Below are 15,432 nucleotides of genomic sequence, written 5' to 3' on the forward strand. Positions count from 1 at the left end.
ATCGATAAAACTTAATGAATATTACACAAAATGCCATAGAAAAATGCTACACACTTAAAACCAATCGAAATGTGTCATATTTGCTTCGTTGTAAAGAGACAAACAACAGACGTAATCTAATTAAAACTGCGTCAAATTTCGAATGACACTCGCCTTACAATTGAAATCATAGCAAAGTCTTGATAATCGCATGAAAATTGATCTTTTAACTGCTTTTGCCGTAAGCCTGGGTGGTATAAACAGTTGATGGGCTTCAAAAATTGATAATACAGTTTATTTGTGATTTTTTTTATTTATGAACGGTGTAAAATAGCATTTGTTGGGCAGATCGCTGTCACAAGAGATTTCTCGCAAAGTAGGCGAGCGTACCTCAATTGGACGACCTTTACCCTTGCAAAAATATATGCTTAGCTCATTGCAAAAGCTTACGCCGTTGCAATGATTGCAATATGGCAAGCCGAGGTAAGCATCACCAAACCTCAATTATTTTCCTTACTCATTAGTTTAAGGCACGAATCTGTTTTGCACTACAACATTACTCTTGTATTATTTACGCATACGTTGCAACAGTGAATTATAAATAGCACAGACTCAAAAAATCGCACACGTATTACGAAGTACATGAATTGGATAAAATGTTATAATAAAACACATTTATGCCATGCTGTTATTGCTGTATCATTGTTCTTAATATATATTTTGAAAACTGACCTAATCTATCTATTGAATAAAATATATACAATGTCAACAATGTGAATTTGAGTTTGAAAATATTCCGGACACTTTTTCAAAAAAAAACTTTTCACCGAACATTGTATAACAATTGAATATGAACGAGCATTCTTTATATGAATATAAAAGAGTTTACGAGGTTTAGGCAGAAAACGAGGCAAAATATTCGATGTAACTGATAGCGATAAATAATTGATGTCAACTGCAGAATGTGCCTTTCTGGTCGTGAGAAACGTGTGTAGAAAATAGCAGAGTTACCACTTGGCTGTTCCTAGTTTTGTTTTTTTCATATTGATTTTCCATATGTCATTTTTGTCGCTTGGATTGATTTTCATTGGAACAACAGCACTCCATTTGCTGTTGTGTGACAATGCCGAAAATAAATGAAAAGAAAAAGAAAACCAGTCACAAACATGAAGCGAACGAAGAACATAAACTTGCATTAAGTTTTGTCGTTCTTGTGAACAAGTGTTCGTGTGTTTGTCTGTGAGTGAGAGTATATCGTGCCAAGTATGAAAGAGCGAAATAAAATTCATAAAAATTGCCAACTTTGGCATGGAGAAAGAGTGAAAGAATACAGAAAAACAACGACAACAACAACGGATCGGAAATATGAACGTTTTTTACTGTCGATCGTGTCAAACATATTATCATTTAAATTACAAATGATGATATTGTGTGTCGTTACATGAGGCATGTCTCTATTTTTCCGAATTGCACGAGGAGACATAGCGTTCCATCGTTAAATGATTCGAGAAAAAAAAATGAAAATGGCTTTGCACAGTGCCGCTGGCTTTGCGTCGTCGTCATCGTCGCATAAATAACTATTATAAATGGCGCTTTTGCAATTCTCAGTTTTCAGTTTCGTGTAACAGATATATTAAATGGTTGTAAATTGATTCACAATATACACACCGGTGAAATCCACTTAATTTACACACACACATTTGCCGCACTGAAAAGCATATACTCACTTTAGACGTTTCTATTTTTTTGCTTGTATTTTCTCACACAAAATTATTCAAACGAGGGAAAGGTGTTAATTCGAATGCCCTTTATGATAAAATAAAGTAACTGCATTGCCTGCTAAATGCATTTTTTAAAAGTGATGTTAAATTAAGGCGTCCGTGATGTTTTAATCACTCAATTGGGTTATCTATGTGGTTTACGGCGGCTTTTAACAACAGCAACGATTTTCAGGTTGTACGAATTTCATTGTACAAGCTCTTACAGCTGTTCAAAGAGCTCAGTCTAAATATTTGAATTCTATTTAACGCATGGTTATCATTTAACAAAATGCATAACACTTGAATCAGTTTCACTCGCAATCAAGCTGTCAATGAAAAAAGTTGTTTTTTTTCTTTGCACCATATTATTAGTCATTTTTTTCAACACCTTTCCTTTCGTGTGAGGCCTTTTTGACGACGCGATACTCTACTTTTGATATATCTGAAATTTATCATCAAAACTATAAAACACGATTTCCACGTTTATAGGTTCTTAACATCAATCTCTGGCTTATTCTAACCTTATTCCGCACATTTTAAGATAATTTTGTATTTGAACGATAAAAAAAAGACACGAGTTCAGATATTATTCTGTAAATAGTTCTGGCCTTGCGGTGCCTACGGCAAATCAAACTGACTTCAAAATATTCAATGGTGATTGATAATCTGTCATAGACCCGATCTAAATTAGAACATTACACACTTCAATTTGTGAAAGAGCGCGTGAGCACACACTCAATGTATGTATCAAACTTTGACACCAAACTAAATCGGGCAAGCTTAAAACACATCAACGGTGCGCATATACTTATTTATTGACAACGACATTAAAACGCGTTCAATCGATACAAACGAATGAATCACGAAAACCAGTTTTCCAGCGAAACCAAAGTTTCCATCGGCTTGTCAATATCAAATGTTATTTGAAACTTAAGACATGATACGATTTGATATTCAGTAGCTGTTTGGTTGCCTTTTCTCTTGCTCTCCTTCTCTCTCTCTCTCCCGATCGCACAGCGGCAGCGATACACTCAATTGTTTGCTTGATTGTTTTCTTTCGTGAAAACTGACGAGTTTATTACAAATGCAATTCGATTCGATTCGAATTCAAAGTGGATTCACTCCGTGTTTTGAGTTGTGAGTCAATAAACTAAGCCATCATTTTCTATTGCCGCTGCTGGCATTCGTTTCACAATTTCTGTATGTGTTTGTGTGTGTTGTCTGTTATTTGTGGTTATTGTTTAAATGCATTTTATTTCTTCGGTAGAGAGAACCTAATTCGAAATACCAATTTTCCATTTTGATTGGCTTGATCCAAATATGATATGTTTACGTTTTTTTTTTTAGAATATCGAACAAAGGAAAATGAACAAAATCAAAATAAATTAAGTAAGATGAATGCATTTCGGTCACTCATTCGGATCAATAAAATGGAATATGTTGTGTGATTTTCGGGGGGAAATGTTCAGTGTATTGTTGTCTGAGCGCTAAACATTTTGAATAAAAACGGTAGTAGCGTGCAATCGGCTGATTAATCGAATTGAACCAAATGCGGAAAGTGAGAGGCGATATGCATATGCATAGAGAACAAAGAACAATTCGAAAATAACGACAAATTGTTATGCCACAGCAATGCAACCACAACAAAAACCGCTCGCGCATTCTTTTCAGTTGTCAATTGCTTGCTAGAGAATAAAAAGATGAAAACATCTGCAAAACATTGAAGAAAACGAAAAGAACACAAGCAGTTCATATGAACAATATATATACGCCGTACTGAATCAAGACCTATGAATCGAACATGGCTCATTTATTTTCATCTGAGAATCAGTGATGAATAACGAAAGTGGCTCTCGGTTTTCAACAAAAGTAAAAATTAATGCAAAAATAGAAGCGAGCGAAAAATGAAGAAAAAAACCAAAAGTTGATGACATCTGATCAAGCGGCAACATTTTATACCATTTTGGAATTTAGTGAGAGTTGAATAAATACGATTTCCGCCTAGAAATATTTGAGTGTTCTCAGAAAAAAAATTTGAATCACCGTATTTCAACGCATAATTCTTTTTCGAATGCTGAACACGATCGACTCTTTTTTAATTTTGTTCTTTACTTTTATTTGTGTATATTTTACAACGACAGAGTCCATATCAAGATTCTGGGACTTTGAAGAATCAAAATGAATAATAATCGCACATTGACATCCGACATTCGGTTCTTTGATAACAATAAAAAACAATTGCAAATATCCGTTGTTCTTTACCTTGTGATTAACCGTGAAATTTCATGCGTTTTCTTTTGAAAAAAAAAAAAAACACATTAATGATGATGTCAGGGTTTTTCTAGTGTCGTTTTACAAGCTCATATTTATGGATGTATGCGAAAACATATTGTTCATTTTAACTCGATATTTATACCGGCAAAGTGGAATTACTAGATTGTCGATCGTTTGTATGTTTATAGGCCGATAATTGTTTGTTAATTAAAATTGCCCAAAGCACATAGAAATAATTACAGTGCGGTTTCAGTGTCAGAAAAAAAGCAATTAAACTTCAATTTAAGTGTGCGGGTGGGGCGGAGAAAAGAAGTACACTTGAAAAGTCATCGAAACTTGTCATATTGCGGATGAAACAAGTCTTTTCATCTCTTCTCTCCATTTCTTTCATTCTGTTTCTCGCCAAAAAATGCTTAATTTTGGCAACTGTTTTCACTTATTTAGGTAATTCACTCGAATTCGGTCCAACGCATTCACTCATTACATGTGTTCCGTTTATTTTTCTTTGTTCCAAAGATGAAATGGTAAAGACCAAAATGAACGCAACTCTGTTGGATGTGTGTCACAAGCGTGTGTGTGAATTGTGAATAATAATTCAAGTAAATAGTTTCTCTAAAAAAACAAACTATTTTCAAACTGCCAAAAATTCTACAGCCAATCACAATGGCACACATTCTGCGAAATGTAATTACACGAATGTTAAAAGGTAAGTAATTTTGTGTGTGTTGTTTTTGTTGTTGTTCTTATTGTGTGTCGACTGTCGGTAGTTGATAGACTGTCAACGCCAAATACAAAACATTGTATGGGCCGTGGTATAAGGTGTGTATTTGGGTGCAGAGCACCGAAACAAATGTATCAAATTACCATTCACAAATAGAACAAAGTTAGAGTCGAGAAGTCGCATTTATAGCATTCGATATGGGTACCGAGCGCGTCATTTTGAATTAAATGAAACAACTATATTCGATCCGACCCGCTTTTGCAAAATTGCTTTATAATTAGAAAAGACAAAAGAAAGAAACGACAGCAATCTGCTCAATAATGTAAACGACGCTTTTTTTCGTTCTGGTTGATTTTCAGAATCGATCATCAAATGAGTCATGTTATATACTTAATATTCAGAAAATTGTTTCTCGCATACTCGTCATTCTTGTATCGCTAATGGAGTTCTAAATTTGTTTGTACATTTTTTTTAATTGCGTTTTCGACGAGTAGCTCGGCTCATTTAACCGGTAGAGGAAGCCATGCGGCACACCTTTCAATCAATGTAAACGAACTCTTCACTTCTTAAAATGAACTAAATCGATGCACGCAATAAAATTGGTTCGACGAAACCTTCGACATTTTCCCCATTTGTTCATAGATTTCTATACGGTCAGTGAACGGTTAATGAAATTCTTTGTTATATGCCGTAAAGAACCAGAGGGGAAACATGTTTAATTTGAATTAGATTGTGCAGCGCCCACAAAAAATACACAAATGTAGCCAAACCAAAAGAAGAAGTAGAAAAAAAAATCCGATCGGGCGCATAAATCTCAAAAGAGAAAAAAAGATTTTCCTGTAATCAATTTTGCTGTCGACTCGGATGAGTTTTACACAGAAGAAAAAAACAACCACATGGAATATGTTAATCACGTTTTTATCTGTGACTTTCACAGACTAAACGCGGTTCAAACAATGCAAACTACATCGTCGACTATGCTCTTCTATATTATTTGCATTTGAAATTTCTTCGGCGTTTTTTTTTTCGTGTGTGAACTCACATTTTCTGTGTGAAAATGGCTCGTTTGTGGTTGAAAAACGGTTTTTTGACGATTTGATTTTAATATAAATTACTTGACACTGCATTCTTTGTTTCACGTAATTAATTCGCAAACCAGGAAGTCGTATAAGTGTGAAACGAATTGCAGTGTAAGTAATTAGGCAAACCCATATGAGATTAGATTTTGACAAATGAATTCGCACAGTTGCGCGCACATAGTGTGGATTATTTGATATAGCCGACAATGTACGTCACACACAATGTTTGGTACGAAATTAAAATCACCCGTCCGATTGTAATGTCACAAAAAAGCTACTGACTTTTTATTATCTATGGAGGTGATCAAACTAAGCGATAACTTTGAATGATAAGGCGATAAAAGTGGTGTTGCTAAACGCTGTCATTTTGTTGGTTTCATTGTAATCTTTCAGCTAGATAAAAAAAATTTACTACGTTTCACTTTACGACTTCAAACCATGAACTTATTTCTTGTTGCATGGTTGTATGTTGTCGGTTCGATCAATCATGTTGCATGTGCATTTGTGCTATGCAGTGTCTATTTTATTGCAAACGGAAGTGTTGAATAGATATCGAAGTCAATCTGCCGTTTATTTGTCAATTAGAATCTGCTTAGACAACCGTTTGTGACCCGAAACGAATATCGATCGATCTGATTTAAGCCAGTTGTTAGGTGTTTTCATTGCGACAGACACTTCCTCGACATAATTGATTCAAAATTAATTGTGTGTTTATCGTTTGAAAACAGATCACGTTTGCAGACGACATCTGGTTGAAATTTTGTCGTCGTTCGCTAACTCAATAAAGATTCTCACATTACCTGGTGTGGAAATGTCCACAACAATTGTCGCACAAAGTAAATACACTAATTGAATGGGGATTTATAAGTTTTTCGTTGTTGTTGTTCTTTTGGTTGAAAACGTGGCCGCACGTCGACAGACAGAATAGAGAAACGACTGAGAAGCCAATCATTTAGGCAGTCTATGTATTTCAGATAGATATCCATCCGAGATATTTTAGAATATCTGGATATTTAACGCAGCTGCACAGAGCCAGAGCTGTGTGTGTCGCACGTAGAATCTACGGTATGTCGCTACACGTAAAATACAGACACAGTGTGACTGTGTACGTGCGGCACTTGATACACATATACGTCGCGACATACCGTAGATTCTATTTGCGACGCACACAGCTCTGGCGCTGTGCAGTTGCGTTGAATATCCAGATATTCTAAAATATCTCGGATGGATATCTATCTGAAATACATAGACTGCATTTAGGATGTAGTGAATCAATATCTCAAGACTGAAGAAAAAAATGAACTCGAGTAGAGAGAAACGTGAAAAGTACTACATTCATCGAATATATTTTGCACAATTAGAAAGAGTCTGTGAGAAACTGAATACGTGTGGTAGACGTAATTGTTGTTTTTTGTTGGATCTTTCTCTCTTTCTTCGCCGCTCTCTTGTTCGCCTTATTAAAATGGTAAAATTGAATAATCATTACGATTTTCAGCTGAACGCTAAACAATTACTCACTTCAAGGCAAAATGAACACAAGACGTAATGGAAATTCTTTTATTTGCTTGTTTCTGCTTTTTTTTTCGATGAAAAAAATCCAAATACATTAATGGAAAATTCATCATCAAATGAAGAAAGAAGAGAGAGAAAGAAACAATCTAACTGCATCGCACACAGCCATCCTATATTTATGTAGTTCATGTTTGCAAGTGCACCTTCATCATCTGCATCGTGTAGCGGTAGCTTAAATATTAAATATATGAAATGTAAATTGTCTTAGTTTTTTTGCCATTGTAATTTCAGGTTGGATGTTTTGTGTGTGTGTGTGTTGTATTTGGTATGTGTTTGCTTGCGAGTATATGTATAGTTTTCATTTTTTCTTTATTGGATGCTGCCATTGTTATTTTCCGCCATTCACTTCATTTGAATAGAATAAAAAAAGAAATTATTTTCATATTTTTCATATGTAACACGATGCATGGAAATGGTGCATTCTCATCATTTGCTAAACATGCCACAATCAACAAATCATATACTGTCGGATATCAGTCGCATCGTAATTATTTAGATTTTCACCTTTGTACAGCTCCTAATCGCTCTCACCTTCTTTTCCCCATTTTTTTCCATTCGATTTTTTTTTATTACCAACATTAATGCTGATGTACATATGATGTGCAATAAAAAAAATATTTTCATATACAAATATTTGGCTTATTTTTTGTTCAACTTATTGCTTTATTATATTTGTTCGTGAAAAGAATGGAAACACGAGATATGAGTACAGTGAACGATTACAGTGCGGAGCGATGGTTCTTGAGATTGGTTAGAGTTGGAATTTGTCTGTCAGCTACAGAAGGTAGCTCATGTAGATATGCTGTAATGATTTTGACGTTAATACAATGACGTCGACGATCACCGGAGTGAGAACGAACAAACAACGACAACCAACTCAATTTGCTCAAGTAACAAAAGCCGCTATTGTTTGATACGATGATGAAAAGATCTTTGCTGTACTCACATATCACCGGACAAAAATGTTAGCTAACAAAAATGCAAGAGATATTGTTGTGTAATTACAAACAAAATTTCGTTCAATTCTGTATGACGTGATAATACAGTTGATATACAATATCATATTCATTCAAAGGTTATCATCAGACATTATAATGAGATATTTTCAGCCAGATGATTCAGCCCAGCCAGATATCGTCAGGAGCTGAAATTTAGTGAAAACAATAGAAGTGATTGTTATGGCTATAATTAAACTTATATTGCTACAATCACTATAACAATCAATTTTATTGTTTTCATTCCATTTCAGCTCCTGACGATATCTGGCTGAGCTGATTCATCTGGCTGAAAATATCTCATTATAATGTCTGGTTATCATCGGCGATTCATCGCCGTATTTAAATTTATCATGTTTCTGCGTTCATTTATTTATAATAATAATAATAATAATATTTCTCTATGCCAAACAAAATGAGAATTAATTGATATTATTCGGATTCTCGAAAATAAATTCCAAGTCGCGAAATTGCCGGCGGTAGCAATTAAATTGTAAAAAGGAATCTCAATTATGTTAACCGCATACATTCAATGACCCGAACGTAATTTTCGGAACATTTAAGTTTAAATCGTTTGAATTATTTCAAGTTTTAATTACTTTGTTCCAATGAGAACCCTTCCGTATTTCTCAGAAGTACAATTCAAAAGTCTTGGAAATTGAATTTCAAGTAAAAATGCTCGAAATGCTTTGGCAACACCGAAAAACATTCCACTTTCAAAAATTCAAAACAAAATTCACACGAAGCAGGTAGAACATGTTTTATCATCCATTGTATTTTAAAGTCTCCAAATCAATTTAACATTCATTTGTAATTGGTTCCAAAAATATACACATATATTATATCCACTTTTTCTCATATTTTTTAACGGATTTGTCGTTCGTTCTTTGTTTACTTTAGTTTCAACAGTTTGCTTGCAGTTATTATGACTCGATGAGCACGTCGCATGCAAAAACAACACCATAAATACTAACTATATTTAGAAGTGAATTTATTCTACAGCGTAATATGCAATGTTTGTATGCTTCGACATGTTTATCCGGAGAAACGTTGAGAATAGAACAAAATTTCGAAATAGGAGCCAATTTTATGGATGAGACAAAAATTATCAGTGCGATTCACGTGCAACCATAGTCATAAACTTTATTTTAATATTCAAACATTGGGCTGTGTCATATACAAAACTTTAACGCTTTGTGACTGAACGCATGTACAATGTACATGCTCTTGAGCTATAATTTCAAAATTAGTATGCCTCATGTTTTTGCTTACAGCCTTTATATGGGTGGTGGCTTTTAATTTTCGCGACAGTAACAAACACTTGCACTATCATTTCAAGCATAAAATAATAATAGTCATAATGTCGGCAACTGGCATTGCACATTGCGGAATTGGCTTGATTATATCATCTGAGTATAATTTTCTTCTTCTGTGAATTATTTGGCCATTTATCTTAAATTCCGACAAATGTGCAGGCCGAACGTGTTTTCTTTTTATTGTTGTTTGGCCAACTATAATTAGTCTTTTCCATATGCATGAACCGTCCGTCGGCCCCTAAAACATTTAATGATAAAATTGTGCGAATTTATTCTTTTATTCGCCAGTATTTTACTTCGCGCAACGAGGAAATAACGATGTGAAAAAGGTAAAAAAAATGCTCAACAAAAGTAGCGCAAACATCTGTAATCTTCAAGTCAAAATGGTTATGGTTTTCGGTGCGGAAGTAAAAGTAAACGATTCGCTTTCAACATCAACTGCATTTTATCCGTGTGTTCAAATGGTAGTGTGCACGAAATGCACATATTACACAAACCACAGAGATAAATAGAAAAAAAGAGTTGTTTTTCGACACCGATTATGTTTTGTTAGTTGCAGTCAAGCAAAGTGATTCTGTGCGCGATGATGTGGCTAACGGACCAAAACGCAACCGACTCAATGAGATGATGTGACTCGGAAGCGAGAAGAACTGAAAAATCGCTTACCCACACATTCACAACAAACGAAAAACTGACGAATTTTGCACACCGCGAATTCCATATTCGACCAAACGAAACATCGCCAAAATGTAAATGAAAAGGGAGTATCAATCATTTGGCTCTGTGTGGCTGACTGATTCATTATATAATTTCGTGAATTTTCCTACTTCTGATTTTTCGTTGGACTGCGCCGATTTCTTGTCTAATTGCGCACATTTTTTATGGTCTCTCTAGTTTCATTTTCTCTTTGGCCTTTTTTTGCACATTCATTTGCCGCATTTGGTTCTCAGCATGAATGCGAACGATTTCATTGTAAATCACTTTTGAAGCAGGAAAATGACGGCAAAAGAAAGAAGCGAGAAGCGAAAAAAAAAATCGCCGAAAAAAATCAAGTATCGGAACTGTTCGAATCGAAAAGGGGCAATGAACTGATTTTAAATATTCTTTGGATCATTCAAAGTGGCCACACGATTTTCCTCAATACGCGCTTGACCATTATTGAGGCGTCAACAGTTTCAATGGCCTAAGAGAAGAAAAAAGAGGAAATCTAATTTTTTTTTCAATCAATGACGCAAAGCAATGTTCTTGATGTCAAGAATCATTATTCAATTCAAAATGGAATGAATGAAAGCACGAACTATTTGTCACGTTTTTAATCAAGATACGGATTATAAAGTAATTCACACGAAAGTCTCTCTTTCCAATTTTTATCGCCATTTAGTTTTGTAACCGTAATTCAATCTTTTGAAATCAAATGAAGAGTATTTCGTGAAGAAAACAACAATTCGATGTTATCACAACTCGAATTACGGAAGATTTGCATGGCATCATCATCTTCTTTTTTTATTTACTCACTGCTATTCAGCGTTGCGGTTCACAGTTACAGTTGCACAGGTTCATGAAACCACTTAAAATATATACATCGCATTTAATCTTCACACTACAATGGGTAATTTGGCTGCATTTGTGCTTTATTTAATGAAATTTATCGCCTCATTTTGAAATTTGACGGCGATCGAAATGTGCATTACATAAAAACCGAACCGGCACACAGTGTGAAAAATACCTACCGAAACGGGTGGTTTTTGTCATTGTCACGAATTCATTAACCCAAAATAAACCATAAAAAAATAATGAATAAAAAAAAAACTTATATACACCGTTTGCCATCGACGTATGTTTTCGTTATTTACCTACTATGCACGCGCAATAAAACGAAACAACAACTTACAAAATGCAAATGCTTCAATTTTTTCGTGCCGTTTTTTACCTACTCTTTCTTCTCTCTCTCTCTCTCTCTCTCTCTCTCTCTCTCTCTCTCTCTCTCTCTCGCTAAAATTCGAACGAACAATCAACAACTTAATTTAATACGGTACAATTTAAATCGTGCACAAACCATATCAAATGAACTGCACATTGCACGGCGTGCACTGTTCCTTATGTGAAATTTATTGTGTCTGCACTTTGATGGATTATTTTCTTTCGGTATCTCATTGTGTATCGTATATACATGATGGTGAACAATTCGAGTTCTTGTTTCGGTGCCAAGAAATTACTGAAATATCTGTCGTTTCATAATGTTTTGTTGGCAGCACCGAAAATATACAAACATTAACGATTCATCTTGTAAAAATGTTGTTTTTGCGCAGTGTCTCATGTATCATCTGCATTATCTTAATGCTTTTTGACATTATTTCAGATTCATTTAAAAATTATCGTCATTACACATTCATCGGGCGGGAGAAGGGAAAAATCAATAAAATCTCTGAACAAACCACGACCGTAGCGACTGGATTCGTGTGCTCCGAATACCCATCCTTCATATTTTTTATGTTTGAAGAACTGTCAAGTCAAGTACTAATAGCTAATTTCCGTCTTTCGGTTGAATTGAAAAATGAAACTTTGCCACAGGCCGCTGTATGAGCAACTTGACGAAAAATTAGCATAATTTGCAAAGTTTGCCATTATGTTTGTGTTTGAGTTCTATTTTTTTATCGCATGCGTATTTATTGCAATGAAATATGAACCATTTTATCAAGTAACGAACACAAAATATTTTTTATAATTGAAAAACAATTCAAAAGAAAAAAACTTTATATATTTTTTCTTTGCTTAAAGTAGGAACGGATCGGCTTAACCGATTTGGTAACTTTTCAAAATAAAGAAGCCACTTTCATGTCAATATATCATATGTGCTCACGGAGTTAATTAAAAAAAAGAAGATTGTTTCGAGTCGAAAAGAGAACAAAGGGTCGAAACAGACGTTTGATTGTCAAAAAGAGTCTCGGTTTCATGAGACGACCACAACCGCAATCGCCACCAATGAAACGTGCTGTGTACTCATACACGTACACATCTTTCCAACTAAAATGAAGTATAAATGACGTATTTTGTATTCGATTGTTGATTACCATGTTCATGTTTTACGTACAGAGCGAAAGAACAGAAAGAGAAAGAATTAAACAAAAAAGTAAATATCCATCTCACTGTGTTATATTTTATTCAGCGTTCGGCGGTTTATATATTTTTTGTTGTTGTTCTCGATTCTACTGTGTCGTTTATTTTCTTATGTCTCATTCGTTTGGTTTTATTTCTTCTTTTTTTCGCTTATAATTTTCAGCGTACTACGTGTGATTAAGGTTCACATAGCAAATACAGACATTTACGCGAACGACTGTGTCGAATACGGTCAACGAAGTATACGCACGCATACACGCACAATCGCATCTCTTACACACAAGCATAACATTTACCGTGCGGTTATACACATGCTCCCTTCAGGTAAAACAATATCATAGCAATGAATTTGGTTGTTTCGACTGTAAATTGAGCTCGTTTGTAAAAATTGGCTCCTCATCATTGGTGCGTTTCATTCTCTTTTTTCACTCTTTCAACTCCATTCTAATGAAATTTTTAACATGAAAATCTGATGAATAATATTCGTAATAATGTAAACAATGAATTTCGAATAGAAAATAGACATGGCAAACGCCATAGCCAGATAAACCAACCACTCGAAAGTCATAAAAAAGATAAACAATTGAGTTTGTTTGCTAGTTGAGTGTCGTGGCATAATTTAAAGACTGATTTGTATAGGTGCGTGCGTGTATGCACAATTAAAAATGATGACAAAAAAAACATAACTGTCGCCTAGTGATTTGCTGGAGCCACAGAACATTTTTTTAAATTTCATATGCATCGGTGGATTTTCAATAAAATGGAAGACTCATGTCGGTGCCTAGACAATATTTGATATTGCATGTAAATATAAACAAATGACGGTAACCTATTTGTGTATGTTGTTATGGCGGCACATAAACGCAACTCACTCACAAAAATTCAGCCCTCATTTTAAAATTGTTCCTTTGTTTTTTCATGTTAATAATACCTCTCATGTGTGTATGGGTTCCCTTTAATGGAAGTTGCATTGGTTGCTGAAACGAAAATGAATGTTACATTCATAGATACGTAACAAAGCGGCCTCTTTATACTGTATATTTATTATTTTATTCAAAGGCAGACTGAAAAAGGCACAACACAGGTAAAGAGAATATTACTCCATTGTCAATAAGTGTGTATGGATTTATTTGGATTCTCCGTTTGAATTAGATACACAGAGCAATAATATGCGTTATGCTAGACTATCTTTTAGTTCAAGGCAGCGTACAAAAAAACATCCTTCACCATTAGGAAGAGAAGACACACGCAGTGTGAGAGAGAGGGTCGGAGAGAGAGGAAGAAACACATAAAAAGAGCACCAGCAAAGAGAGTCTATATCATCAGTTGAGGCTGAAAATAAAGTGTTGCACTTGCTTTTTATGATGGTGTCGGGATTCTTGGAAGTCTTTTTTCGTGTTACTCATTTGGTATAGGTTGTTGCAATGTGCAAAATTACATTTTCGCAGAAGAAACACCGTATTTGGTGTGCAAATAAAAACATGTCGAGTATGCATTTTGGCTGTTATTTTGCAATAAATAACAACAAAACGAAAAAAGAATCAGGTAAGTGGCGAGGTGTAGTTATGATGGTTTGGCAACAGCCACCAATAAAAGAAATGCACTGACCACAGCCAGCAGCAGCAGCAGCAGCATCAGTACCAGTAGCAATGGCACTAGCACTTGATCACCCAATTCAAAATGCTCACGGAGGAAGATGAAAAAATAACACAAACTTTTTCTCTTTAACAGCATGACATTTTTTGCGCGTTTATCGCTCAACTGGTTTTCTAACTGTTGCAAAAAGAGATCGAAAGCCAAAGCATGGACCGTCTATTGGATCGATTGTTGCGTCGGGTTTCTTAAGGTGTGTATGTGATTTTTTGTTTTGATATTGCGAATGTTCGACATACGATATCGCATCGAATTGATTACAATTCCTGTGTACCAAGTCGAACAAGATTTTCTCGTTTCAAACCAAGTTCGAAATTACACTGGACGTGACCACGTATCCAGCATAAATAAGAGAAGTAATTTTTTTGTGATTATTATTTATTTTTTATCATTGTTCGCACTCGCATTTCTCAACTCTTTTTTTTCTGCAATCTCTCACAACTTTTCTCTTCACCTATCGCTAATCTCTGTATTCGATTTATTCCTTTCGAATCACCGACTATTTTTTATTGCCATTCTTTTGCTTCAAAAAATAACACAGATTTGTTTTTTACCTTTCTTATTTTGGTTTGTGTGTCTCACTTTTTGAGCTTCATATAATTTTCAATTCACTATTTTTTGCACAGCAAAAAAAATAACACGACAACATTGATTTAATTATGGTCTCCTGTACACTCGTGTCGTCTAGCTTTTTTTCCCATTAAGTTTTACACATTTAGCTTTATATTATCTTAATGCTCGAAGTACTTTTTGCCACATTTTTAACATAAAATCCAAGTCAATTGTTATCTTTTATGGTCAAAGAGTTTCAATACTTTTTACACAAGTTTCAACACAAAAAATTAAATCGAATTTTAAGAATAAACAAGTTAACAGAAGTATAACAGAACAAAAAAATGATCGAATGATAACATGCACAACACGTTCGAATCGAACGTTGTAAGACAACTGAAGACTGTGTTTCGT

General features: G+C 34.6%; 1 protein-coding gene and 1 non-coding gene across 5 annotated transcripts in view; both read right to left on the reverse strand.

Annotated features, from left to right (window-relative positions):
- Positions 1-15,405, reverse strand: part of LOC116337970 — a 62,633-nt gene extending 47,228 nt beyond the window's left edge. For 3 of the 4 annotated variants that reach the window (XM_031762974.1, XM_031762975.1, XM_031762970.1), the window contains exon 1: positions 15,021-15,396. The gene's annotated coding sequence lies outside the window, so the exon portion shown is untranslated. Of the gene's footprint in view, positions 1-15,020 lie in introns of all 4 variants that reach the window. The other variant, XR_004200837.1, reaches the window with a different exon arrangement.
- On the reverse strand, positions 321-513 carry LOC116338350. The gene has a single exon (XR_004200869.1). It is a non-coding gene; the product is annotated as a U12 minor spliceosomal RNA (small nuclear RNA).
- Positions 15,406-15,432: the final 27 nt, after the last annotated feature.

The sequence above is a fragment of the Contarinia nasturtii genome, unplaced genomic scaffold (genome assembly GCF_009176525.2).
Source record: "Contarinia nasturtii isolate CC-2019 unplaced genomic scaffold, AAFC_CNas_1.1 Cnas_scaffold_350, whole genome shotgun sequence".
Classification (NCBI taxonomy): Eukaryota; Metazoa; Arthropoda; class Insecta; order Diptera; family Cecidomyiidae; genus Contarinia; species Contarinia nasturtii.